General features: G+C 37.6%; 1 pseudogene; it reads left to right on the top strand.

Annotated features, from left to right (window-relative positions):
* The first annotated feature begins 1,836 nt into the window (after window positions 1-1,836).
* LOC111538363 lies at window positions 1,837-3,201 on the top strand (annotated as a pseudogene).
* Window positions 3,202-7,692: the final 4,491 nt, after the last annotated feature.

The raw sequence follows: 7,692 nt of genomic DNA on the forward strand, positions 1-7,692 counted from the left end.
ATACTATATAAATTTGTTTCTCAATATGCAAAACTGAACATAGTATTTCTGCCTCTAGTGATGTTGGAATAACCAGTTCTACTTGTTTCCTTCCTATCTGTAAACAACTAGACAACTGGAAAATTATATGATACAATTGTTTTCAGATATTGGCCAGCAAAAGTATAATTCCTGAGAGAAAGGAAACAAAACAGAGCGAAAGAACCACCAGGGAGCTGTAAACTGGAACATTCTCAGCATTCATGATGATCTTGAAGACAACCCAGTCCGTGTGGAGAAATCTCATCTATCACTGTATTAGTTTTCTGTGGCTACTGTAATACATTACCATAAATATGGTGGTTTAGAACAACACAAACGTATTATCTTACAGTTCTGTGGATGAGAAGTCTGACACAGATATCACACTGGACCAAGATCACGGCATGATGCTGTCCTTTTTGAAGGATGCAGGGAAGAATCCATTTCTTTGCCTTTTTCACCTTCCAGAGGCCACCTACTTTCCTTAACTCATGGCTTCCTTCCTCATCTCCAAAGCCAACAACATTGAGCCAGGTCCTTCTCATGCTGCTATCTCTTTGGTTCTTTCTTCAGCACCCCTAGTCTGCTTTTAAGGACCCTTGAGCTCACCTGAATACCCAGAATAAGTTCCCTATTTTAAGGCATGCTGACTAGTAACATTAATTCCAGCTTCTACCTTAATTCCCCTCTGTCATGTAGCCTAACATATTCCCAGGTTCTGGGGATTCGGATGTGAACATCTTTGGTGGAATAATTTTGCTTACTATAACCACGGAGGCATTTCCCAGGACAGTCATGCCATAGTATTAAGATAAACTAGTCCTAAAGTGATGGCTACTCTAGACCCAACCTTACAAAGCCTAAAGACAAGCTTGAAAGGATTAAGCTGACCCACAAGTAAATTAATGCTTGTCAAAATAAACTTCAATTCTCTTTAAAGAAAGGCAACAAAATCCAGACACAAATGTCACAAAACAATGTGACATTAATAATCACAATCAAAAGTTACTGGACATTCAAAGAAGCAGGAAAATATAATTCATAACCAGAAGAAAAATTAATCAATAGAAATCGTCCCATAATGACTGATAATGGAATGATCAAATGGGGACTTTAAAATCGTTCTTATGAATGTGCTCAAGAGTTTAAATAAAGATATGACCATATGAGGAGAGAAATACAAACCATCAACACAAAGTCAATGGAATTTCAATGGAACCAAATGAAATGAAAAATTCACTGGAAATTTAGTTAGAGATTAGACACTGAGGAACAAAATATCAGTGAACTAGAAGAAATCATGAAAGAAACTATCTAGACTGAAGCACACAGAGAAAAAGTCTGAATAAAAAATAAAGGCCTGGCATGGTGGCTCACGCCTGTAATCCCAGCACTTTGGGAGGCCGAGGCGGGTGGGTCGCCTGAGGTCAGGAGTTCGAGACCAGTCTGGCCAACATGGTGAAACCCCGTATCTACTAAAAATACAAAAAAATTAGCTGGGCGCGGTGGCGGGCGCCTGTAATCCCAGCTACTCGGGAGGCTGAGGCAGGGGAATTGCTTGAACCAGGGAGATGGAGGTTGCAGTGAGCTAAGATTGCGCCACTACACTCCAGCCTCCAGCCTGGGCGACAGAGCGAGACTCGGTCTCAAACAAAAAAAAAAAAAAAAAAAGAGAGAGAGAGAGAAGGAGCGGTCGTTTCCAGAAGCCGGCAGCCGCCTCAGTCATAAAACCGGTGCTAGCGACACGGGAGTGGCTAATGCATCCTCTTGTCGTTCCCGGTGTTTGGGCCTTGCCTGTTATGGTGGGAAAAGAAAATGGCCTTGCGGTGCTACAACCGGGACTGCGGTCAGCACTTGGATCCTGAGACCAATTCTGATGATGCTTGCACATACCACCCAGGTGTTCCAGTCTTCCACGATGTTTTAAAGTGTTGGTCTTGCTGTAAGAGAAGAACAACTGATTTTTCTGATTTCTTAAGTATTATAGACTGTACAAAAGGTAGACATAATAGTGAGAAGCCACCTGAGCCAGTCAAACCTAAAGTCAAGACTACTGAGAAGAAGGAACTATCTGAATTGAAACCCAAATTTGAGAAACACATCATTCAAGCCCCTAAACCAGTAGAAGCAATAAAACGGCCAAGCCCAGATAAACCAATGACAAATTTGGAATTAAAAATATATCTGCCTCCCTAAAGCAAGCACTTGATAAACTGTCATCAGGGAATGAATAAGATAAGAAAGAAGACAATGATGAAATTAAGATTGGCACCTCATGTAAGAATGGAGGGTGTTCAAAGACGTATCAGGGTCTAGAGAGTCTAGAAAAAAAGTCTGTGTATATCATCCTGGCGCAGCTATTTTCCATGAGAGGATGAAATACTGGAGCTGTTGTAGAAGAAAAACTTCTGATTTTAATTCATTCTTAGCCCAAGAGGACTGTACAACAGGGAAACACACGTGGACTAAAAAGATGCTGGGAGGCAAGGCGCGGTGGCTCACGCCTGTAATCCCAGCACTTCGGGAGGCCGAGATGGGCAGATCACCTGAGGTCAGGAGTTCAAGCCCAGCCTGAACAACAAGGAGAAACCCTGTCTCTACTAAGAATACAAAATTAGCTGGGAATGGTGGTGCATGCCTGTAATCTCAGCTATTCGTGAGGCTGAGGCAGGAGAATCACTTGAACCCAGGAGGCGGAGGTTGCAGTGAGCCGAGATCATGTCATTGCACTCCAGCCTGGGCAACAAGAGCAAGACTCCATCCCCCCCCCCAAAAAAAAAAAAAAAAAAAGAGAGAGAGAAAAAGGATTCTGGGAAAAAAGTTGTTCCATGTAGACATGACGGGCATCAGACTGGAGGTGCACTTACCATTTCAAGCATATGCTAAAAATTCACTTCCAGAACTTAGTCAGGTGGAAGCAACAGCACATTGTTAAATGTGCACATTGTATTTGAAGAAGAGAAGGAATTTGATCAAAATGTGAAATTATGGGGTGTGATTGATGTAAAGCGAAGTTACATAATTATGACTACAATAAAGATTGAGATCACTATGAGAAAAGCTGAACCAATGCAGTGTGCAAGCCTTGAACTGCCTGCAGTGAAAAAACAGGAAAAACAGAAAGATGACATAACAGATTGGGAGACGGAGGAAGACTATTCCGTATTTCAGAATCCTTAATACTGTGTGAAGTGGTGGCTTGCTGCTGTAATCTTTTGTTTTGTTGTTGTGTTACTGAATCTGGCATTTCAGGGTTAACATTAGGTTCTTAAAAGCCAAAGTCAGTTTGTCTTTTTGTGCCTCTCTTCTTTCTTTTGTGTTATGTAAGATTGATTATTAATTTCTCCTTACTGGTAGGAACCACAGTTGTGTCCTATACTTGAAGAGGTTGGAAAATAGCCCATAACCATAATTGCAGTATTTCTTTGTATTTCTCTGTTGAGCACAGAAATATTAAGGAACATGTTTTTTACATCTTTATATTATTCCATGATTAATAAAGCAAGATGAAATGTCAAATTTTAATCAGTTTTTCATGGATTTGTGTTCTTACAGTACTTGAAAATATTTAAGGAAGAGATGAGAAGCCCTGCAGTTTTTTCTATGTGGGATGATTACTTTTTTAAGGAGGATTAATTCCGAGGTAGTGTAGTAAGTAAAGGAGAATATATGCATTGTTTAACAAATTAGAATTTGTTTACAACTACTTGAATTTTTAAATTACGGCAAAACTTACATTACTTGCCAAGCAGTATGATGTAAGAGTACAGGAAGCATAAATAAGAATGCCGAGGTATCAATTTGGTTAAAATTCACCATTTTATAAGACTAAGCAATAATCTTAAAAACCTCTTTCCTGAATGTTTACATGTGTTTGTATGGTGTTATGACTAATTGTTATTTATTTAGAGACTAAACCCTCTTAAAACCTTTAATTAAATATAAAAAGAAATTATATATATATCTTGCCTCCCTGATGGAAAACTATATAAAATTGTAGACTTAAAATGTTTGCAGAAATACATTAGGATATCAGAAAACTAAATATACGGATTTGCTTTATGACTATCTATTACATGTTAAATAAAATAGCTTAATTCTTTTGGAGTTTTTTTAAAGTAATTCTTGAAGAGCTTCACAATTCTAGTGATACAATGTTGATTATGTATTGTACTTTATTTATATGAAATGCAGGTAACACAGAATTAGATTGTTTGGATAGGTTTTGAGGCGGTGCAGAACTCAAGAAGAAAAATTAGGAAATATTATGAAGTCCAGAACTTCTGAAAGAACTTAGGAAGTTCGGGAATAAGTTAAACTTACATAGATTTAAAAAGAAAATAAAAAGACTCAAACCCCTTGAGTCTTCTTTTCCTTGGTATTTATGAAATTCTTACAAAGAAAAATTTCCAGAAGTACTATTTTTGTTAATAAAGCATATATATCATTCTACTACCATTAGCAAATAACTTAGATGTAGTTAATATAATTGATAAAAGGCTTAGCTCTGTTACAAATAAAAATAAAAAGATCTGGTGACCAGACTTTCATGACATTACATTACCATGACCAGAAACTCTGGGCAGTAAAAGTTAGGCCCACACAGTGCGTATAAGTATCTAATACCTTGAGATCTACTTAAAAATTTTCAAGTTATCTTTCATGATTTAGGGGCATGAAGTCTTTATAGGTTGGGGGAAAGGTTGATACTTTGTTTGATTAAAAGTAATGATTAATATACCTTTTTTTTTTTTTTTTTTTTGAGACAGAGTCTTGGTCTGTTGCCCAGGCTGGAGTGCAGTGGCACGATCTTGGCTCACTGCAACCTCCGTCTCCCAGGTTCAAGCGATTCTCTTTGCCTCAGCCTCCTGAGTAGTTGGGACTACAGGCACGTGCTACCACGCCCAGTTAATTTTTGTATTTTTAGGAGAGATAGGGTTTCACCATGTTGGCTGGAATGGTCTCCATCTCTTGACCTTGTGATTCGCCCGCCTCAGCCTCCCAAAGTGCTGGGATTACAAGCGTGAGCCACGGCACCAGGCCACCTTTTTTAAAAATACTTCCTTCTGAGGCTGTTTTCCCCTAAACACTATCTTAATCTGATATATGTGATTGAAATATTATTTAAAGCAGTGAGTTATTGTAACCTCAGATTAGTTACATTGATCAAAACATTGATTTTTTAGAATATATATACACACACTTATTTATATGGCTTTTATATTTAATCTGGTTACATTAGTAACCATGGTATTTTGTTCCTTGTTTCTTAAGGAGCCTTTGAATCTGTTGTCCAGATAAAAATCTGAATTATATTTGTCTTAGACTCATACATAAAGGGACACAGTTATTGTTAGGTAGCATATGTTTTACTATCAGTTAATAAAAAATGCTTTATTGATTTGTTTCTTTTAAAAAAAAATAAAAAGAGGCCAGGCACGGTGACTCATGCCTGAAATCCCAGCACTTTGGGAGACCGAGGCAGGCGGATCACCTGAGGTCAGGAGTTCGAGACCAGCCTGGCCAACATGGTGAAAACCTGTCTCTCCTAAAAAAAAAAAATACAAAAATTAGCCAGACATGGTGGCAGGCACCTGTAATTCCAGCTACTCGGGAGATTGAGGCAGGAGAACAGCTTGACCCTGGGAGGCACAGGTTGCAGTGAGCCGAGATCACGCCATTGCACTCCAGCCTGGGGAACAAGAGTAAGACTTCGTCTCAAAAAAAAAAAAAAAAGAAAGAAAGAGCATTAATGACACTTGGGAAAATATTAAATGGTCTAATGTATAAAAAGTAGGAGTCCCAGAAAAGGGAGAACAAAAAATTTGTTTGAAGTAATAATGGCCAAAATTTCCCCAAATTTAATGAAAACTATAAGCATATAGCTCTGAGGCTCAATGAACCCCAAGCAGAAAAAAGTATAAACAAAACACGTCATAGTGAATTGCTGAAAGCCAGCAATAAAAAAGAAATTCTTAAAAGCAGATAATGAAGACATATTACATACAGGGAACAAAGACAAGAATATTCACAGACTTCTTGTCAAGAACAATGTAAGCCAGAAGACAATAAATATGCATTGTCCTAGAGCTAAATGTTTAAAAAAAAAATGGTTTTTTTTTTCAACACAGAATTCTATATCCAGCAAAAATAATCTTTAAAAAAAACATAAACAAAATAACACTTTTCATCCAGGAGATCTCCACGATAAGAAATGTTAAAGGATTGCACAAAGGCCATCACAACCTTATACATGAAAAAAGACTTCTGCAAGAACATCTGCCCAACAACTGCCTGTCTAGCATCAGATGAGTGCCACTCTTATTCTTGATCTTTATAGCCAAAGATAAGTATCTTCAAGCAATTATGCAATTCTCCTCATTTTTTCTTTAAAAACTTTTGTCTTTCGGCCAGGCGTGGTGGCTCACACCTGTAATCCCAGCACTTTGGGAGGCCGAAGTGGGTGGATCACAAGGTCAGGAGATTGAGACCATCCTTGCTAACATGGTGAAACCCTGTCTCTACTAAAAATATAAAAACTTAGCCAGGCGTGGTGGTGGGTGCCTGTAGTCCCAGCTACTCCGGAGGCTGAGGCAGGAGAATGGCGTGAACCTGGGAAGCAGAGCTTGCAGTGAGTGGAGATGGCGCCACTGCACTCCAGCCTGGGCAACAGAGCGAGACTCTGTCTCAAACAAACAAACAAAAAAAACTTTTGTCTTTCTTTACCTCCCTGAATATGCATATAGTTTATCATGGCCTGCATATTTCATTGCAATGCCTTACCCTGGAATAAACATAATTTTCTTAAAAAAAGAAAAAGAAACGTTAAAAGAAGCTCTTTGCACTGAAGGAAAATAATACCAAGTGGAAACTTGGATTTACATAAAGGAAGGCACACTGGAAGTGGTAAATATGTGAGCAAATCTAAAATATGTTTCCCCCTTATTTACAAATTTCTTTTAAAATGAGTTGAATGTTTAAAGCCAAAACAATAATATATTGTGGATTTATTATCTATGTGAAGTAAAACGTATGTCAACAATTGCATAAAAGACCTAAGGGGAGGAATGAAAATATACTACTGTAAGATTCTTGGTTATATAATAAGAGATATACTATAATTTGGAAGTAGACTGCCGTAAGTTAAAGATGCTTATTGTAAACCCTATACTGTACTCCACTAAAAAATAAAACAGGTAGATATAGGTGATAAGACAACAGAGAGAAAATGGAACCTAAAAATACTCAATCCAAAAGAAAGCAGGGAAAGAGGGGAAAAAATAATAACAGATAACCAAGTAGAAATAAAATAGTAAAGTGGTAGACTTAAATCCATCCCTATTAGTAGCTACATTAAATAAAAGCACTTAAATTAAAAGCCAAATACTGTGAGACTGGATTGGAAAGCAAGACCCAATTCAGAGTTGTCTAAAAAGAAACCCAAAATATAGACAACAAATAGATGAAAATAAAGGAATGGAAAAAGATATACCATACAAACACTAATATTAGGAAAACAGAGATGGCTGTATCGATGTCAGACAAAGTAGACTTCAGGATAAACAATATAACCATGGATTTAAAAAGGCAATTCACAATGATAAAAGGATTAATTCATTAAGAAAACACAACAGTCCTAAATGTATATGCACTTATTCACAGAGCTTCAAA

This window comes from Piliocolobus tephrosceles, chromosome 6, assembly GCF_002776525.5.
Source record: "Piliocolobus tephrosceles isolate RC106 chromosome 6, ASM277652v3, whole genome shotgun sequence".
Classification (NCBI taxonomy): domain Eukaryota; kingdom Metazoa; phylum Chordata; class Mammalia; order Primates; family Cercopithecidae; genus Piliocolobus; species Piliocolobus tephrosceles.